This window comes from Chiroxiphia lanceolata, chromosome 11 (genome assembly GCF_009829145.1).
Source record: "Chiroxiphia lanceolata isolate bChiLan1 chromosome 11, bChiLan1.pri, whole genome shotgun sequence".
NCBI classification, from domain to species: Eukaryota; Metazoa; Chordata; class Aves; order Passeriformes; family Pipridae; genus Chiroxiphia; species Chiroxiphia lanceolata.
In genome coordinates, this window is record NC_045647.1 from 1,199,900 (window position 1) to 1,221,308 (window position 21,409).

At 45.6% G+C, this 21,409-nt stretch overlaps 2 long non-coding RNA genes across 2 annotated transcripts; both read right to left on the reverse strand.

The window, feature by feature from the left end:
• Positions 1-56: 56 nt before the first annotated feature.
• LOC116792491 lies at positions 57-6,932 on the reverse strand. The gene is made up of 4 exons (XR_004359147.1): positions 6,904-6,932; positions 3,001-3,074; positions 1,559-1,776; positions 57-648 (listed from the first exon to the last, which is right to left on the reverse strand). It is a non-coding gene; the product is annotated as an uncharacterized LOC116792491 (long non-coding RNA).
• Position 6,933: 1 nt separating this feature from the next.
• On the reverse strand, positions 6,934-20,870 carry LOC116792490. Its single transcript, XR_004359146.1, has 5 exons — positions 20,629-20,870; positions 12,218-12,358; positions 8,662-10,835; positions 8,045-8,157; positions 6,934-7,023 (listed from the first exon to the last, which is right to left on the reverse strand). It is a non-coding gene; the product is annotated as an uncharacterized LOC116792490 (long non-coding RNA).
• Positions 20,871-21,409: the final 539 nt, after the last annotated feature.

Below are 21,409 nucleotides of genomic sequence, written 5' to 3' on the forward strand. Positions count from 1 at the left end.
TCTCCACACTCCACACCAGATCCCTTAAGGAACATAGGAACTGACACAGCTGACCAAGGCAGACCCAGGGTCCATCCCAGCCCAGGACCTTGTCCTGGAACAGTAGATGTGTCAGAAGAAAAGGCTGGAGCTTTGCTGTGTGCACATGCCTTTAATCTGTTTCTGCCATAAATCTCTTCCTGGTCTCTCATATACAGAAATTGGTTCAAGCCCTGAAGCATGAAAAATTATTCTAATTACAGTACAAAAATTGATATAGTTAATCATTACTCTGGATATGCTTGATATCCATAAAAGTGCCCAGTCCCTCTTCCACTCTCGTGAAGTACTTGGCTCTCGTGGTGACAAGCACCGTTGGACAGTGCCTGGTAAAACCCTGTTTATCAGTTATCAATCTCCTGCCTTTTAAATTTAACTCTTAAACAGACAATATCTCCCTTCCATCATACCTGAGCTCCATCCACTGTGTGCACTCAGCTACCTCCACCCAGTCTGGCCCTCTCAGACAAAGAACTAAATATAATAACAGCCTGTGCATCTGTCACTGCTGTTTGCCTTGGAAGAAGCATTTGGACTTGATGATCTTAAAGGCCTTTTCCAACCCAAAGAGTCTGTGACTCTCTAATTTCTGTTTGGATTGCTGAACACCTGGAGGTGAGACAGCGCTGACTGAACATGACAGAGTGTATCACACCTGAGTGTGTGACAGCCTCCATCCCACTGGAGCTAAGACATCCTCCCCTCCCCATGGCCCGCCAGAACAGCCAACTAAGGGGATTCAACAAGCAATTCCTAAGAAAAATTGAATCATGTCCACTCCAAGCTGTACTCCCCCACCCTCAGAGCATCAGCGTTCCCATGTGCCACACAGCAACTCACGGCAGAGCTGGAGCTGGAATCTGGAACCACTCAGAAAGCGATGCCATTGCAGCACCCAGTGCTTTATGTCTTTAATGGGAATATTGACAGAAGCATATGGGAATGGTGGGAAAGTCATTTCAATGTGATGTTTTGTGCTTCACTTCCCAGTGAGTCATTCGTGCACCAAACCCAACTCCCGGTACAAGTCACTCTGAGCAACCAGGGACAGTGAACACGTCCTTTCCATGCCCTGTTCAACCTTGGGAGCTGTGTCCTCCCACCAGCACAGGCTGGAGACCTCCTGGGACAAGAATGAAGCTGCTGTGCTTTTCTCACCCAACGAATGCCACAGCAGGGAACCTGGCACTGGGGTTTGAGGCACCAGTATCACTCCAGGTAGGACCAGGCACCCAGACACCAAAGTGCCATCTGTGCCTCCACAACCCACGGGCACAGTCCCACTGCCTGACACTTGGCAGTGCTGGGGACACGCTCCATCTCCCCCAGTGCAGGTTTGCTTCACAAAAAGCCCCCAAACCCCCACGAATCAAAGCAAAAGTTCACCAGAAAAATAAAGCAAACCCAACAACAACAAGAAAGCAAATCAAGCCTGATCTTTCTAGCAGGAGAGTTTGTTTCAAAGTAAACAGTGGTTAAACACATCCAAGAGCATATTCAAAAACATTTCTTAACTTACCTGTCAAATAAGATGGTGGATTCAGCCAAATTGCTCCTGGATAAGCAAAGGTTTTGCCAGCAAGGAATCAGCCTCATCACTGGCATCCTTCTGGGAGCGGTGCGATCTCCATCACAGGAGGATCTCCTGCATCTCCTTTCAGGGCTGCTGTATAATTAAACATTGCTTTTATCTGGGCAACTGGCAGAGTGAACACGAAATCCTGTTATAACTGACCACTGGAAGCAAAACAAAGAGCGATGGAATGGCAAAAAGGAGGAATAAAACAATCTTTCTAATGCTGGGAATGTGGCACGAGGCTGCCGTGCTGTCGGAGGTCAGCTTGGACAACTGTAATGGACGTGGTACAAGCAATTAACTTGTTGGGTGAAGTCAGGGCTGGGACAGCAGCCAGAGCTCCTGTGTCTGGTGTTCAGAAAATAATGGATTTTTGGAACAGAGGCCAGTGAAAAACTCAGATCCTTAACTCAGGGCTTTGTTGTTGCTGTTTAAAAAGAGAAGGTGACAGGGTGGCTCTGGTTTCCGGGGAGGACAGGGGACAGCAAATTATTAAAATATTAAAATATACTATAGATTATAATATACAAATAAATTATAATTTATAAACCATATAAAGTTACTAAATCTACAAGACATGCTATGGATTATTTCCAGGTCTATAAAGAAAAAAACTGCAGTGAACATTCTGTGCTCAGTGAAGTATCTGGGCCTAATACTCTGGTGTGACCTCAGGTGAGAGCAAAGCAGCTCTGAGAGCCCCAACCTCAGCCACTGCGGGGAGAGAAATGTTCCTTCCCTTTGCTGCTCTCCAAGGTCCAACATCACACCCACAGTTATTTTCCATTTGCAGTCCCCTCCCTGTGCTGCCTCCCGGGCCCCGGGGCTGCTGCTGGGAAGAGCAAAAGGCTCTGGGAGGAGGGGAGAGAACTTTGGAGGACAGAGAGCCCTGGGAGGACAGAGGGCCCTGGGAGGACAGAGGGCCCTGGGAGGAGGAGGGAGCTGGAGCTGTGGGTGTGGGGCCCAGGCCAGCTCTGTGCTGGACACGTTCCCAGCCAGCAGGTCCTGCCGTGCCGGCAGACGCCACGAACCGCAGGGACCCGCGGCTGACGTGGCACAAGGGTCCCCTTGGAGAGCCCTCCCTGGCACCCCACGGGTGCAGCACATGCTCTGTGACCCACCAGGGCTGGCACAGCATGGGATGGATCCCTCACCCGCTGCTCTGTGCCATGGATCATGTCCCAAATATCAAGTCCCCCCGTGGGGAGGGACGTGCCTGGCACAGGGACAGAGGAGCCCTCACCAACCTGTGCTGAGCATCTCCTGCCAAGGTGTGAACCTTCCAGGAGCCCTCTCTCCGTGGCAGCAGCCTCAGCACTAAGAGAGCAGTTTTAACAGAAGGTGCCAGTGCACAGCAGCAGCCCCTGCTCGTGTTTGTATCATACCTTCCCCTCTGATAGAGCACATCCTGGGCATCAGGAGCTCAGCAGACTTGGAAAGGGAATTTCTGATAATACCACTGAAAAAAATAACAGTCCTCTAAGCTTTTACAAGTGCAGAGGTGGTAAATTTTGAAATTTCAGTACAGGTTATTCATGTAAAAATACCACCAGACTAATACAGGAAACCTGCAGGATAACCAGGGGAGGATATTGCCAGCAAGTCTTGGGTTCTTTATTAGAATTTCCTTGGGTTTTCAAAACTCAATTGTCTCCATCAAGAAGACAGTTTCAGAAGTGACCAAAACTGAAATCAAAATCAAATCAAAATTTTTTCTAAATACCATTTTTAAAGCCAAACTTGTTATATTTTGGAAAATACAGCAAGAAACAATTTGGACTGGGCGGTGCTGGGTTTATAGTTGGACTTGATGACCTGAAAGGTCCTTTCCAATGTGAATGATTTTGTGATTCTGTGTAGCACATGGTTAGAAAAAGGAACCCCAAGGCAGGGGTCTGGTACCACCTTTTCCACTACCAGGGAAAGATGGAATGGGAGGGGAGGAAGGCCCTTGCTGCTCCCAAGGATGAGGGGTTTGGTCAGTTTGCAGCAATTCCCACCTTCCAAACAGGAACTGGGGTTACTTCAGTCCCCTTTGCCTTTGGGGACAGAGGAGACTTGCAGCATTTTTCCCACCAAAAGCCCCCTGCAGCCCCACCAATACCTGTCCCAGGGCTCTGAAAGCCATCCAAGCATTGGAGAGGAATGGATCCAGCAATTCCTTTGCAGACACTTTGAAAGCACTCCTTGGAGATCACAAATATTTCAAGCAGGCAGCTCCATGATCCTCAGCCAAATCATTAAATCGCTGCCATTCACACACAACAATAACTTTGGCTTTTCAAGCACTTATTATTCTCTCCGTTTCTTATTTACTAAGTATATTGTGATTTGCTTAATGCTTGGAACATCTCTTCCAATGCTAGACTGAGAATGAAGGAACTGTACATTTCTGATAATTAAATAAGACAGCTTTCTCAAAATAATAACAGTTTTGTAATGTCAGACAATAAACTGAGCCAGCCAGCACAGGGAGGTCTCCTCCTCCCCGGCTGGTTGTGTTGCCTGGACTTTTCTGAGGGACACAGTGGCATTGAAGCTGATGGAATCACTCAGGATGCTCTTGAGAGCCCTTTTTTCTCCCAGCCACAAGCAACTCTTTTCTGTCCTTTACAGTTTCGCCAAATTTTAAGCAAAATATTTTAAAAATATTCACACTTTGTTTTTTCCACCCCAAAGAATTTAGACAGAAAAGGGTTTATATGTTTCTGAAAAATATACAATCATCATCATCCCTCCTGCAGGATCCAGCACTGAGAGTGCCTGGGCTGTGGTTTCCTCCTCAACCTTTCTGCCCGTGTTAATGAATGCTCAGCCACGCCGGGGGTGCTGCAGCCAGGGCCTCCTTCAGCTCCACTTCCTCAACACCCATTCCCTGAATCGCTTCATCCTCAGCCTCCAGCACATCCCTGAGCCTCCCACTGCTGGGCACACCCTGAGTGAGAACCTAGAACTTTTCCCTGGGTTTTCTGTCCTGATCCCCACCCGCGGCTGAGCAGCTCAAACCCAGGGATTGAATTCCATGGGATAGGTGATGTTCTCAGCCCTGTTCCAGAGGGGCTGCTGCTCAACGGCTCACAACCATGAAGGTAAAAAAACCATCAAACTCAGGGGCTGACTTTGAGGTTTGTTGGGTTTGGGGGTTTTTAATGATTTGGATAATTTCATTTTTTGGAGCTGGAGGGTGTCCCCCTGTGCTGAACAGGCTGGTGGGGTGGGGAAGCCTCTCCAAGGTGCTCCCATGTGTTCCATGCTGCCAGGACAGAGACAATGGGATGGGCAGAGCCAGAGTCACCCCAGGGCCAATGGACCCAGCTGGCTCACACCCATAAATAAGTCCCTGGTATTTTGCCATTGCTGCCCAGGAATTACCCACTCTTTAATTTCTGGCTTTGACAGCAGGGTGCCCACAACAGTGCACAGATTCTAGGATGGATGACTTCTCCTGCATTAAATGTGGGTCAGAAAGGTTTATCTTTGTAAACTGCTTCCAGAGGTTTATGAGCTCACTGGACAGTTCATATCAGCATTAAAAACTTGGACACAAAGCCATAGAATCACAGAATGGTTTGGGGTGGAAGGGACCTTACAGACCATCCAGCTCCAACCCTCTGCCATGGGCAGGGACACCTTCCATAGACACCTTCCATGACCACATGCAGTGTTCTCACACTCATACCTTCCTGACTTGAAAACTGTGTCCTTTTTGGAACTTAATTGTATTTAATTAATGAAAGAGACGTTACTTACCACAAGAAAGAAAATCATATTGGTAATTCCACACATTTTGTTGTTTGTTTGCTGTAATAGAGACTCACAGAAAACTCCATTTCAAGTTAAGGAGGAACTTCTCCACTAAATCCCTTCCCTTTTGGAACAGCCCAGAGCACAGGGAGGCCCAAAGCACCAAATCACTGGTTGCTCTGAGCTGATTCCACATGAGGTTGAGTCCCCACCGTGCAAGGTGCTGTGATATCAAACACCATCACAGCTGGCACTCCTCTTAATTAGATCTGACAAACCTTGATAATGAATCATTGAGAATATGAGTTAAGCACAATATAAAGCAAACAGCAAGGATCTTATGTAATTCTTCCTACTTCAATGGCTGCAGAAATTGAGTCATGAGATTGTTTTGGAACATTTTACGGCACAAGTCAGGAGCGTTCTTTGTAAATTAAGTTTTAACTTTTTTTTTTTTTTTTTAAGGTCTCTGCCTGGCTGTGCACATTTTGTGAAAGTGCAGATCTTTTCCTCCTCTGTTTCATTTACTCCCTTGATGTCTTTCCTCACTCATTTTGTAGAAAGCCTGGCCTGTGCAAGGTTTTATCCCTGTGTACAACAACAAGCAAACTCAGGCAAAATACACTGATGACCTGGTCTCCCCAGCTAATGATAACAGATTGTTTTCTCTTGATGTGGTTTTACTGTTTATGGATCCTCCAATATTGAAGTTTCTGCATCCCAGGTGACAGCCCAGCATTTTCAGAGCACTCCCTCCTCAAGTCTCATTGTGTTTTCCAGAGAACACAACAATTTACAGTGACTGGAAACATCTCCATCACCTACTGGCTGCTCTGATCATATTGGTTTTGTTTGAGATGCCTTGTTATTGTAATGATTGAAATAAGATTTTTCAAACCTCACAGAGGGATCTGGAAAACACAGGTGCTGAATTGTCTCTCAGGAAATCCTGGGCTAACAAGAGCTTTCTAGAGCAGTTGCTTGAGCTGAACGAGCATAGAAAGGACCTCAAAATAACTTGGAGTTACTGCAGGACAAAATCAAAAATGCCATTATTAATCCCCTCTTTGTTGGGAGCAGCAGGACGGGAATGGAGGCTTTAATGAGTTCCAAAGACACGGAGGAGCTCGAGGTGCCGGGATCGTGTCTAAAGTAGGTGAACTACTTTCAGCTGCAGCACCAACAAGGGCCTGGCTGGGCCCAGAGTGTCAGAGCTGATCCACTTCCACTGGGGTCAGTGCAAACTCATTAATGTAAAAGATTGGACCATTAATTTGAAAGCTATTGACAGAGCAGTGGGAGCTGATCTGGAGAATTAAATAATGTGGGGATGGGGAACATCCTTGGAGTCTCATCACCCCAACCTAGAGCTGGGACAGGGAGAACCAGGTTACATTCCTTAAACAGGAGATTAAGTGGGCCACAAGTGTTACAAAAAGGCACTGTGTGTGTGTGTGTGTGTGTGTGTGTGTATCAATATTTTTATGCCCAAGAGAAAATGGATTTTCCCCCCAGTGAGTTCAAATCAATGACTCTGCCCTTACCAGGACGTTCCAACGGCTGAAGATTCCACCTCCTTGGCTCAGTACCCCCACAGGAACCCCAGCCAGGCCTCAGACATCCTCATGGCTCCCTTCAGGAGACAGGTACAGGTAACCAGAGACCTGGTGGGAGATGGACAAACAGCCAGAAAAAGGTTTTTATAGCACAGACAGAGGTGGTTGTGGCCACACGGAGCTGTCATTGCCCAGCTTGTTGGCACTTCAGTTCTGTTGGGTCCTTCAAATTAACCCAACCACTCTGTCTGACCCAAACCAAACACATTTGAATGAATAATTGAAATATTTTCACTACCTTTTGTCCAATTAAATGGAAGCAAATATTACTTCTTGAAAATATTAGGGCACTTTGTAGAAAAAAATGTCAAAATGTAGATGTGTTCTGTGCAAGCTATAATCCACCCCCTGGCCTTATCAGAGCTGTCTCTAAGGGCTCTGACCATCTCACCAAGCAGGACCTGGTCTGTAGAGTGAAGGTGCTGGCTGAGGACCCAGCACCCAGCTGGACCTGGCTCTGGGATTTGCTCTGGGCTGGCTCTGCTCTGGACTGGATGCTGCCAGACCATCTCCCATCTTGTTTAACCAAAATAAATCTGTTTTCCTCACTGTAAAATGACTCTGCAGTGAAAAGCAGAGCATGGGAAACAGGGATGATTGGGAGATTTATGTGGGAAATGCTCCCCGAGCTCCTGGTGCTGCTGCAGGTTCCTGAGCTGAGCTCAGCTGGTTGGAGGATGGTGCTGAACAACACCAGGGTTGGGGTTTGATCCCTGCATGGGCCATTCTTGGAGAGTTGGACTCAGTGACCCTTGTGGGTCCCTTCCAACTCGCAATACTCTGGGATTCTAATCCTGGCTCCACCACTGCCCTGCACTGAAGACACACACGAGGACAGAAACGCAGCAAAGAGCCAACTCCTGCATCCATTCCTTATTTATAACTGCAGCTAAATATTGAGGTAATAGTGTAAAATAGCTGATTTCACCCTGCCCCCTCTTCCCCAGCTTTTCCACAGATGAAAAGCAACTGTGAAAAAGCTGCTTCATGCCGAGCACCTTCAGCAAGTATTATTGTCTTGTGATATGCAGAGCTGAAAACCGAATCTGATACAGATATTGGATCAAACCTTGTACTCCGTGGCAATCTAATTTTATCCTGACATGTTGATTGCTTGCTCTTCATCTACAGCTGCTGTCCCAAAGGGTGCTAAGTGAGAGAAGCTCTAGGTTTTTTTCTTTCCTGGAAGAAGATGACATGAAATAAATGCAGAAGAACACACAGGAACAATGTGGGGTTTGTCATGCACAAGACAGCTCTGAGGAGGGAAAAAACTGGAGCTGAGATTTTTGAGGGGTGGTACAAAACATGATGGAATTTCTGACTAACAAATCACATAGAACATTCAAACCAAGGGAATTGGAGTTCTTGAAAATCACTCTGTATTGTCTTCCCTGATACTTCAGATGGGAAACGTGGAATTCCTTTAAAAAGTCAGGTCTTTGACTCATGTTATGACTCCATGGACAAATGCTATTTAGGAATTTACAGCTCATAGACCAACCAAATCCAACCCCAAAATTTAGGTGCAAAGTTTACTCAAGGATTTTTGATTTTTGAGCCAAGAACTTCCGTTAGATGCACTTGTGACACCTCTAGGAAGGATGCTGAGCTTGGCCACAGTGGATAATTAATTACCTGGGACTTAAATAAGGGCTTGCAAAAGTGAAGAGGATTTTCACAAACCTCCATGGATATAAAACTCCAAATGTGAAGCTCAGCAGGGCCAGCAAGGGGTGCAGCATCAGCCAAGCTCCCTCAAGAGCACATTGTCACCAAAGCAAAGGCAGAGAGAAGGAGAAACCAGACCCACACCAGCCTGAAAACCACGGTCAGGAGATACCTGGGACACTTCACCTGAGGGAGAAGAGCATCTCTCGCTCATACTTCTGGTGTATTTTAATAGAGAAGGTCCACAATTCCCCCATTTCCCCCCCTTTAGTTCCACTGGAATCACCCAGTTTGAACCCTCACGGCAGGGAGAAGATCCCTGTCCCATCTCTCTGTGCACTTAACCTGAGGGTCACGGATCCAATCCAGCAAATATTGGTCCTCCTACTGAAAGATGAAAACCTGCTGTCAATATTTACAGAATCAAAACACAGTGGTTAGTTTTCTTGTAAATATTTAAGAATAAAGTCAAACACAAATTCCCCAGCCCTTAAGAAAACCTTGTCTGCTCCAGGTGACAATGAACTTCACTCACTTCTAATAAACCAAAACTTTGAAGTGTTGCTTAATTTTACAATCTTTTTTTCTCTTGACCCAGATCCAAACAAGCTTTTACTTCTGGGAAATGCAATGTTCCCGTAGCAGTGCTAAACCCATCATTTATTTTCGTGTTAAACTTGGAGAGGTTTTCTTCTTTCTCTTGAATTACCCATTTGACAGTGTTCTGCATTATCTGTAGGTTGAAAAGTTGTCTTATATTCCCACTCTGCCTTGTTCATTAACTCAGGGTGTAACTCTGGCTCAATCAAACCAAATATTGTAAAACATACCAATGGTGGCTCAGGGTTGGCAGGAGCAGATAAGAGAAAATCTGCTTTTTATAAGGTTTTTATTAAAGGCAATTCAGTTTGGAGGAACAGAAAATGAAATTAAAAGTGATGCTGGTCTGCATATTAATTTCAGGCAGTTAATTAATTGGAGGGATGGCTGATCAGTGCAGAGCAGCACTGGATGGAAACTCCACGTGGGCTCCAGTTCTAGTTCTGCCCCACCCACAAAGAAAAGTCGGTGTTCTGGACACAGCCATTAACTTTTCTTGTGCTTTGATTCATTAGCAATTTTCCTTTTCATGCTTTTTGAGGGGTAAAAAAGGAAAAGATTTAATTTTGGAGAAGAGAGGAACAAGTAAAAGACAGCAAACCCATGAGAGCACTTAAGGAGGGAAAAAAACCCTCTTGTGCTTCTTCTTGTATTTTCTTCTTAACTTTTCCATTTACACCGAGGTGCTCCAGTAGCAAGAGGGTTACATAAGGAGGTCCCACATCAACAGAGGCAGCTCCTGCCTGGATTTCCAAAGGGCAAAGCTTTCAGCAGGGCCAGGACAGGGCAGCCCAGGCCCCTGCCCAGCCCCTGGCCTGGGGCAACCAGGGGAGCCTGCAGAGGTTTTGTTGTTGCTGCCCAGGACATTAATTCCAACCACGAACTCTAATTCAGAGCCATAAATCACCAACTCACCATCAAAGCACCGCCTGGGAGTCGCAGGAGGGAGATGTCTCAGTGTTCCTGTGACATCATTTGAAATCACAGTAACTACTGACAACCTCTCTGAAACACAGCAAATTACCTTTGCTCTTTACTGCCAGGAGGGAGAATGTCCAGTTCCAAAATGGGAGTTTTACTGTCATTTTATGTCGCTCTCTGTCTTTATGAAGCACAAGTTATGAAGGCATTTCAAACATAAATTACTTGAAAATTCTTCTGCTTAATTCCCACTAGAACTAAACTCAAATTCTCCAGATCAAAATATTTTAGAGTTCATTTTCCATTTCTATACCAATATAATTATGGTATTGTTCACATCTAGGGAAGGTTGGACTTGATGATCTTGGAGGTATTTTCCAACCTTAGTCATCCTATGATTCTCTGAACACACTCTACAAAATCAGGAGAAGTAAAAAGTTACTATTAGTACAATCCCTGTGGGAAGCAGATCCATTCCACCTCCACCTTTGCCTTGGGTGGCCAGGTCCTCCAGCTGGGTTTACCAGCAGGAACTCAAGTCTTTACCTGGTCATTTTGGGGGGTGTTGGGAGTGCTCCAAACCTCAAGTGCACATGGGAGTGCAGGGCTGGTGTCCGGAGAAGATTAAAGTCCCCCATGGGCCAGATCCCATTTGGAGGAGAGGCCTCCTGATGAAGAGGAAGGAGTGAAGAAGCAGATATTACCCAGCAAATACTGAAAGTCCAACAGTCAAACCAGGCAACTTTAACAGCTGCATTATTTAAAATTATTTCATTGACAATGAGTGTGTAATTTAAGTCTTCAGTATAAGCAAAGAACCACTTGAGTCAAATTGCTATGACAAAACCATTTGATGATTAATCCCCAAACTACACTTTAAAGGCCAGATCCAAAGCCTTCAGGACAATGGTCCCATTTTTGCTGTGCCACATCATGTTTTTCATTTTACAAGTGCAGTTCTCCTTCAAGATCTGTAATTTCATATTTGGTTCACCCTGCAAGAAGTCTTTGCCTTCTCCTGAAATACATATTTAGAAAAGCTTTCACAGAAATCTTGCAGCCAACAAGGAAAAGAACCCCCCTAAACCCACCATCGATTTGGGGCGTTTCCATCAGCGCGGCTCCTGCTGCTGCTCCCGTCGGAGCTTGGGGTGTTAAACCACTTCTCGCTTTCATCCTCAGCCTGAAATGGCACAAAATCCTCCCATCCAGGCACTGCTGGAAGCAGCAGCAGGAAAGCTGCGGAGCTCCTGGGTCTCTGGGAGAGGCAGGGAGGGTTTGGCCTGGCACGTCCCCGTTTCCCTCAGCATCCCTCATGCTGATTGAGTTTTCCAACTGAGCTTCCTGGGGGCAGTTCCTGGCCCACCCCACCACTCGTTTTGGGGCCATTCTGTGTCTCCCGGGTCTGGGTTCAGCTCCAGGTTTTGCACAGCTTTCCTGGGAAGGACTCCAGGGAAGGATCTCATTTCCCGCTGCCGCAGTTCGTCTCCTGCTCAGCAATAACAACCCCCTAATTCACAGAGCTCCAATCTGGTTCTCCACGTGGAGAACCAGAGCAATAAAACTTGCAAACACATGAGAGAGGGAAAAGCATGTAAATATGATTCAAAACCAATCTGAAGTTACTGAAATCCAATTGAATTCAAATTTCTCCTCCTTCTTGCCCTGGCTGATGTTTCCCCACAGCTACTCTCTTGAATTACCTGTGCAGAGTCACCCTTCATTTAGATAATTTGCATTTCCACATTCAAAACCCCACCACCCTGTACGGCTTAAGGAGAAAAGAGATTTAATGATGAAAGTGCAGTCCACGTGTGCTCTGTGTGCGTGGAACGACTGCACAACTGGGAACACTGCTCTGGTCCTGGAAGTGCTTTGCAGGAATGAAGCAAAGCAAATGTCTCACCACCCTTTCCACAGGATGGGAGTGCTCACAGGAGCAGAACAGAGGGTTTGAACAGCTCAGTAAAAGTGACCACTTGTACCAACCAAACCAGGAGCTTAAATTGAGTTTGAACACATGTGGGGGAGGGTGTGGGAAGAGCCTCACCAGGAGAAGACCAAACCTTGCTGGAGCAACAGAGGCACGGGCAGGTGGCCAAAGGGATGACACCTGGTGACCTGGCCATGCTGAGACGGTGCCCATGGCACTGGGTTTGGTGAGAAACTGGCTGTCTCCACTATTTCAGCCCTGAGGAACAACAGGGGGGTTGGTTAGACTTGGTTGGCAGCACCATTGTCTGCTCCTCGATGTCCAGGAAACATGGACTGATGGAAAACACAGCTCCTCAAATTAATGAGCTGCTTTTGTGAGATTAGAGAATTGGCTGAGGAAGGTCGTGGTGATGAGCACAAACCTTGCAGAAATCAACTGAAAATAATCCCAGGTAACAGTGACTAAGAAACCCCTGGGATAAATGAAGACACAGTCACTGGGAGGGTGGTGAGGCCCTGGCACAGGTTGCCCAGAGAAGCTGTGGCTGCCTCTGGATCCCTGGAAGTGTCCAAGGCCAGGTTGGACAGGGCTTGGAGCAACTTGGGCTAGTGGAAGGTGTCCCTGTCCATGGCAGGGGGTGGCACTGGATGAGATTTATTGTCCCCTCCATCCAAACCATTCCATCATTCCATGATTCCTTCTACAGAGCACACACAATAAATTACTTTTTTCAAAACTATTAAAACCCCCATATCTTCCATGTGCCATGAACCAAATCCCCCTGCACAGGACAGTGCTTTGGGTGGCACTGGCTGCAGACACAGGGGGTGTCACCTTTGTGTGGCTCCAACACCAGGAGCTGGTGCCTTTGTGCCACCAGGAGCAACCACACAACCAGCTCTGAGCTGCAGCTGAGATGAAAACCTCATCCCTGGTACAGCAGAGCACGGAGAGGCCTCTTGCAAAACCAGTCCTAATATTCAAAATTTAGAAACACCATCTGTTAGAGACTTTGTTAAATAAAAACAACTCATTACTGAATGTAGATCTTGGAGAGGCATCACTTTCCTTCACATAAATCTGATTTCCTTTAGCTGGACAAACACAGTTAGTTGTTTCCCAGTATTTCTGAACAATTTCCAAAGGTTTCTGACAGCAGACACGTTCCTAACCTGTAGCAAAAGAAATAACTTTACTAGGAATGTGGAACTGGCAGTAACTCATGACATTTGAATTATGTTGCTGAAAGGTGTCTTTTTACCAGCTGGTAAATAACAATCCCCTAATTACAGATATAAATCTGTTGAGGTATGAATGCACAGCTGAAAGTGATGAAAATGTTTAATAAAATATGTCCCAGAAATGGAGAACGTGATTAGATTCAACATATTGACCACAGGGGGTTTTCTTGGACCTGCTGATAGAACCACAGCCCCTCAGGATGGAAACACATCCCTTGTTCCAGTGATAAATGGGAAAGGAAAAACATTCTGGTGATTATAATTGTTCCAAGAGATCTGAGCAACCCACGAGGCATAAAACCCCTTTTTAACTACATAAGTTCTTATGGCTTCTTCAGGGAAGAGCATTTATTATGTGCTCTGCTCTAATCAGCAGAGCTTTAATAACTCTGTTTTTCCAGTGAAGTTTGATGAAGACATGGTTATCTTTTGTGGCCTGGATTTGTCACCTCTATGATTCACATTCATATCTCAGATCTCTAAATAACAGAAACTGGAAAGAGCTCAAAACTGTAGTTTATTTTTTAAATAAATATCCGTTTAAAAAAATCACTTTTAAAAATGGTATCCCAAGGCAACTAGTTTACAAAAGCAATGGCAGCTTGGTCTGAAATGGCCTTGTCTTGGTGCTTTGCTTTCAGTCTTTTAGGGTATTATATTTATGCATTACAATTTTTTGTTATTTTTAGCAGTGGATAAAGTCAAATTCTTTTAATTAAGACTGATTATTCTTATTGCAGCCCCACCAAAAATGACCAGCACAACTTCCCAAGTGATTTCCACAACTCACTGACACCAAGGCAAAGCCTGAGACAGAGCTGGTCCAAGGACCTGGATGGAAGAAGTCTCTGAGTTTGGCCTTAGTGAATATGATGGAATATCCTGAGCTGGAAGGGACCCACAAGAACCATCCAGTCCAACTCCTGGCCCTGCACAGACACCCCAAACCCCATCCTGTCCCTCAGAGCGTTGTCCAAACCCTCCTGGAGCTCTGGCAGCCTTGGGGCTGTGCCCACTGCCCTGGGGAGCCTGGGCACGGCCAACCACCCTCTGGGGGAGGAACCTTTCCCTGATAATATCATATAACAATATCTATAGGTCTATATATAATATATTCCAAGTAACAATATAGCTTGGGGAATGATTAATGGCCTTTCTGACCCTTCCCATATAATATATTACAGCTCAATCCAGCCACAGGTTGGCTTTCATGGCTCATAAATTATCAGCCACAACTGCAATTTCATCCCAAAAATCTCTCTCCCACTTCTAGAGCCCCCCTTTGAGCTGAGCCTGGAAGGAAAGCTGCCAGGCTCAGCCTCCCTGCCCTGGATCAGGGGATGAGTAGGGAAGTTCATCACCAACCTGCCAGTCCAGTTCCCTTTGTGGGCCCTACATTTATGAACTGTTCAGCACAACACCAACATTGCTCCTTCTGAGCAGAGATTTGCATGTCATGCTCAGGATGGTTCTGTCCCATTCCTGCCTCCTCTTCACTTTCCCAGGATTGATGAGCATGCACTTCCCATACAGGTGTTAATCAATAAATGACATTCTTAAGTCCACATGTTCCCCCGACAGGAAGGAATCTCTGACAAAATCTGTGCCTACTTGTGTGCAAATTACACAAACCAGACTCTGCTTCTGATCTCCAGCTTTCTGTCCTCGAAAGGACTTCCCACATTTTAGTTTTCCAGACTGTTCACACAAACAAAAGTCTGCATTTTGTTGTGCTCTTCAACCAAAGGTTAGAGGAGGATTTTCTGGCCAGTTCCTGGCCAGAGCAAGTGCTCAGGGCTGTGAGATCACAAGTGGAGCAGAGCTGTTGGTGCCACCTGCTCACTGGGCTGTCACACCCACAGTCTGCATCCCAAGGGAGAGAGAATCTGAGGCTGGAAAAGACCTCTGAGATTACCAAGGTGCTGATTATCAATCAGCACCAACACTGTTCACCACTAAGTTATGTCCTCCAGTGCCACATCCACATCTGCATCCCACACATTTTGGAGGAAGGAAAGCACACTTCTCCTCTGGAGAGAGAAAGGTCCTACAGGTTAAATTTCCTTAATAACCAATATCCCAATTGGCTCTCCATGAGGAAATGATCATAGCATCCCAGACTGGTTTGGGTTGGAAAGGACCTTAAAGTTCAACTCATTCCACCCCCTGCCATGGGCAGGGACACCTTCCATCAGCCCAGGGTGCTCCAAGCCCCGTCCAACCTGGCCTTGGACACTTCCAGGGATGGGGCAGCCACAGCTTCTCTGGGCAGCCTGTGCCAGGGCCTTTCCACCCTCAAATCTCCAATCATATCACCCTTCAAATCACAAGAATCTTCTTAATTCAGCCCTTACCATGAGGCAACACCTCCTGTGGTACTGAAGAACACCCTGGTAGATCTCAGTGTATGTTGATGGTGGGTGACACCAACCTCCTCACAGAGCTCTGCTCCACCACACAACACAAACAACCCCCACCAGCAAGGACTAAAAACCAAACAAGAACCAAAATCTGGGCAGACACTGCCATTTTAAAAGCAGCTCTCTGGGCTGGTGCTACTGCAGATTAAACCAATAAAAGGGTTTTTAGGAGGAAACTTGTGTACGAGAGGAACAAATGGGTTGCAGAACCCAGAGCTGATGTGCAAGGCTGAATTAACAGCTTAATGTAATTCAGTTCTTACTGGTTGCCTGGAAACTAACTTAGGGGGAAAAAAAAAAGTAAAAGCACAAACCATAATGGGTGTAGAGGCCTTAATAGGGAATTATTGATGCCACCAGACTGGCTGACAGTCTGATGTATTTCTAACAAAATCACTCCAAATGCTCCTTTATTATTGTATGTTCCCCTGAATAACAAGGTCCAAGGCCAAAATAGATAAAATATTCCCTATTTTTGGTGGTTAAGCAGACAGGAGAGCCTGACACTCCAGTGTTTGCCATCACCCCAGGGACAGCCTGGCCACCCTCCCCATTGCTCTCATTTCCCTCTTTATTTTAACATAACATAACCCATGTTCTCTACCAGCAAACACCACAGGGCACTTGTGAATTCCTCCCCAAGTCATCTGGCTTGACTCAGCCCCACAGATCTGCTCAAAGAGTGAAGTTTCCTGATTTCAGTTTGAAACAAAACTGTTCTGGGAAGCAAAGATGCAGCTGTTGGACAAACACCGTTTGGGGAAGGTTTCAGTGAATGCCCATGGTTGTGTTCACTGGGGAGAAAAACCACCCCCTGAGCAGGTCACTGCCACTCCAAAGGCTGTAAAGTCCTTTCTTTAGGATGAGGAATCTCACCAGAGGCTGGAATAGATGCCTGAGGAATCACAAGCAGGACAAGGGGAGCAGCAGCAGCGATAAGTTAAAGCAAACAATTGTGATGGAGAGTCATCCATTTATTCCAGTAAGGACCTGCTTAATTTGGGAATGCATGACAGTAGCTGGCTGGGTTAAAAATGCATATTTGAGCTTACTAAGAAAGCAGCTTAAAGCTTCTGGTACCACAGAGCAAATCCTATCCCAGCACCAGCCCTGGGTCACCTGGAGCAGCTCCAGCACCCACACCCTGGTGCCCAGTTTTCCATCTTGAAACAGTTACTTAGGGAGTGCAGTTTTTATAATAATTATTTTTGACAGGAATTAGGTCAGTTGAATTATTTTTAAAGTCCGGATGAACATCCACCTCTCCCCTGATTACTTTTGGATATATAAATAATGCATTTACAACACCTGAGTAGACAAACACCATAAAACCCATCATCTTCTGCCTATCAGAGACCATCCACAGACACACAAATAAACCAACTTCGTGCTTCAAAGCCAAATCCTGGCAGGTTTTCAGGGGTAGGAATGATCTTTTGTTAGAAACAGCTTTGAGAACAGACTCTCCCTCTTCCTCTAATGTGCACTGAACAAGGGCTGTATAACGTGCACCATAATAGAACATATTGGAATCTATAACAGTGCAGAACTAATTTTGAGGCTGCCACTGATTTATCTGTTATGTCAAGATATTCAATAGATACCTCGAGAGCATTTTAAATAGTCTCTAAATAAAGCAAGTCATTACTTCTTACTAAAAAAGGGTTTAAAATGAGCTAGTTCCTGAAAAAAAACCAACAAACTGTAATTTGGTTTCAAATTTCGCTGGTCCCTTTCCCATTTCCAAGTGATCTGTGGTAATAAAGTATCAAAGTGGAGATCAAATGTCACAACAAAAGTGTTTAACGACTTGTAGACGGTACATTAAATCCTTACAACCCAAGTTAAACACAATCACAAACCCTTTTTAATGCAATTCCTTAGAAACCGTGGATACAAATAGAATTTAGCAGATCAGTTAACTTACTTTTCATCACTTTATCCCATTATCCACAAGCTCCGTTTTCTAAATCTCTCTTTTTAGGGGTTCTTGAACCAACAGACCCAGGAGGTGGAGCCCTTAGAGTCCTCAGTCATTAGAGGTATTTCTGTATTTTCCAGAAAGAATGGAACTGAGGACACGGATTTCCTGCTAAATTGAAAAACATTTCAGGCACAGACTGTGCTCTAAACCACTTTGGATGTTGAGGAATGCCCTGTTTTTGCAGGAGTAGTTTGTACCCACAGCAGCTCTTCCCCCAGAGTGAGAGGAGCCAATTACCCACCACGGGCCCCCCAGGGGTGGGGACCATCCTGGTCCCTCGTTAGGGACAGTCCTGCAGGCTGCTGTGGACACAAGGAGCACATCTTCTCCCACAGGTGATTCTGTGAAAACAAACTGTGCATTGTGATTAATAAGCAAACATTGGGTGAGAACATCCCCCACACATACACACTTCCCCAAGCCAAACCCCCCAGCTCTGAGGGTGTCCACAGCTGCAAACAGTTGGACTTGATGAGCAACAGTTGGATTTGATGTCAGAGGTCTCTTCCAGCCTTAACAATTCCATGATTCTGTGACAAACCAACGCTGAACTCACAGGACTGTGTCCCAGCGACATTCTGCAAAAGCTGAAGCCTTCAAAAAGCCTGGTCCCTAACCCAGACATGTGGTTGGAATTATTATGGAAGTGGATTTCACTGGGAAAAGCAAGTCTGGAGAACCTGGACATCCATCATAACCCTTTGAAACAAGTTTCTGCATTGTCACTCCACTGACAGGCTCCCCACAGGGGGCACGTGGAGGCAGCAGGGAGGGACCATCAGGGCTTTATTTGCTCCAGAGCACTTTTGGAGTCAGGAGAAAGCGATGGGAGAAGCAGAAATAATCTGACTTGACATTCTTATCTGCAGCCCAGCCAAAAGGGTGGCAGTCACCAGGCTCTGCTGTGACCTCCACACTGACCAAAACGGGCTGGGAAGTCCTTGAGAGGGGCAGTGAGAGCAGCCATGGAGCTCAGCTGCTATTTTTGGCCCTTGTGTAACCCCAGCATGGCTCCTGGAAGGGAGTGTGATTAGCCTGGAGCCATTATGCCAGCAAACTACAGCTCGAGACAACTCTCATCAGAACCTTTTAATGTAAATTGCTGTCTCCTCCTTGCCATCTGTGGAATTAAAGTGATTTATTTTAGCTCAGGAGCTGTCTCTGAGTTTGTAAACTTTTTATGGTGGGCATAATGAAAAGCATCCATAAGGCTTTTCTTCTGGAAAGGGGAAGATGTCCTCCTGAAGTTCAAAAATGTCAAAGGCTTAATTTTTTTTATAGTTGCTGGAACAAGTCATTCAGAGGTTGTTACTCTGCATAATAATTCATGGAGTCCAAATACTGATATTTAGAGCTGAAGCAGAACTCCTAAAATCTCATGGTTTTAATGGGAATGTTGGCAGGTCCTTTATAATGTCACAGCGAGCAGTGGTGTTAAAAATTCCGGAATCAAAGTATCAACTCATGATAAATGGATGGTGAACTGCTCGTGTCACACCACTTATTAAGTTGGTACCATAAATTATTACACTGTAAAAATCAATGTTTACTTCAGTCTTTCTCTTCCCATATTGTCACAGCTATTTTCTGGAATTCATTTAAAAAATACAAGGAACAAAAAAAAGAAAACCAAAACCACGTGAAAGAGGAAAATTAGTTTTCTTCAGGCTGAATTGTCCTCTATTACCTAAACAAAACAACTACTGAGGGTGTTGCAGTTAATAAAACCCACTAGACAAGGAATGAATCGGAGATGGATCAGACCGTGGAGTTCAGATATTAAGTGAAAATTCCAAGAGTTGAATTAAGAAAAGAATGACTTTTTTTGAGAATGAATCACTATTTGTCATCCAATTTATACTTTTTATTCCCAAATGAGAACTCAAGGAGTACAGTTGGTGCAGACTGAGAGTCCCTTCAATGTCAGGTATGGTGTTCCAATGCTAATTCTCTTGGGTTTTGCACAAGAAGAGAATATCCACTGCTGGGGCTGGACACCCCCTCCCCTTACCCCACACCAAGGGGATGCTGAAGAGCTGCCAAAACCTGCCTGGTTGGCAACAAGTGAAGAAAATCCCTGATTTACTTGTTCAGGCTGTCTCAGCTCAGCGACGTGCACGGCCCTTCCCTCCCTCCCCAGAAGACTTCAACCAGATTTGATTGCTCAATCCACCCCTTGTAGCTCCAGGTACATTGCACAGTTATTAAATTTTGCTGGGAAAAAGTCACGAGCAGCAAAAGCAGATTTCTGTAGGAAAAAACCCCGTGCCCCTGTTTGCCTCAGTGAATGAAGGGCGAGCTCAGGCTCACACCTCAGCCCGCGCTGGGGAAGGCGTCACACGCCCAGGAGCAGCCTGACACATCCCAGGAGCAGTTAAACACAGCAAGAAAAAAATAGATCCTCTATGTTTTTACACCCAAAGAGTGGAGGTTTTGAAAAAAAAAAAAAAAAAAAAAAATTCCTGCCTGGTGTTTGTGCCAGTTTGGTTTCAGCTCATCCTTGGCAGGAGCTGCACAGCAGCAGCGCGTCCCTGCTTTGTTTTGCTAGACTGTCTCCCAAAATCCGGGGTATTTTGGTTATTCCTCTCCTCCAGCACAGACCCAACCACTTGTAGTGCTTCCTGCATTTCCCAGAGCCAAGGGCAGCATTTCTCAAGCACCACCTCCAATGCACAGGCTGGCAGAAAGCTCAGCTCTGCCAGGCCGACCACAGCCCCTGGATTTATTGCTAATAAGTCAGAGATTTCGTAAACAACAGCATCAAAGAGCACATTAGCTTTACCTCTGAGTGAGCACAGCCCATCTCCTACGAGATTTTATGACAGATGATTCAAAGGGGAAAAATTAAGAGGCCTCTGAAGCTTTTATGGCTTTTCTTACCTCATCTGTATTTGCAAGACACCTGAAGCCGGGCCTCGTCCTGCTGCGTGTGTGTGGTTGGAGTCACAGCAGAGCAGTGCCTGCCATCAATAACAGAGCTAAACCAGCAAGTTATCAATAACCCCCATGGCCAAACATGATGGGACATGTTTCCAGGCACAGGGAGATGCCCCCATCCAGACCAGGAGGCAGCAGATTTGGGATTTGGGATTTAATCATAGGACTGCCTTGGCTTTCCTGATGGCCATCTGCATTCTGGGATTCTGGGATCCTGGGATCCCCCCTACCCCCTGCCTTCAAAAGCAAAGTCTAAATTTTGCAAGGTACTCAAAAGTTTAAATATTAAACTTCAGCTACCTTTAAAAAAAAAAGACTGAAGAGGAACATATTCCTGCCTGTAATTTTAACAACTTCATCATGGATTCTACTTATACAGTGGGTAAAGAAATCATGGGCTTCCCATGCAGTTCTCTCAGATCTCAGGCCAAACTTCTCCCAGCTTGCAAAGGAACATTACTTTAGCCCTCTTGTTAACCATGAACAAGGTATTAGAGGATCCTGAAGGTGAAATATCTGTGATTTCATTGCACAGGGCTGGAGCAGCTCTCCCAGGCAGAAGTCAGGTGAGCATTTTGCAGATGCACGAACAAAGTCATTAGTCCTGCAGGTTCAAGGTGCATCTGTAATCTTCCTGCATCCCACAGTCCAGCCTATTACCTCCAATTTAGATCATCTTCCTTGTTTTCCATCTGAAACAGTCTGCAGAGGAAATGTGAGCCAG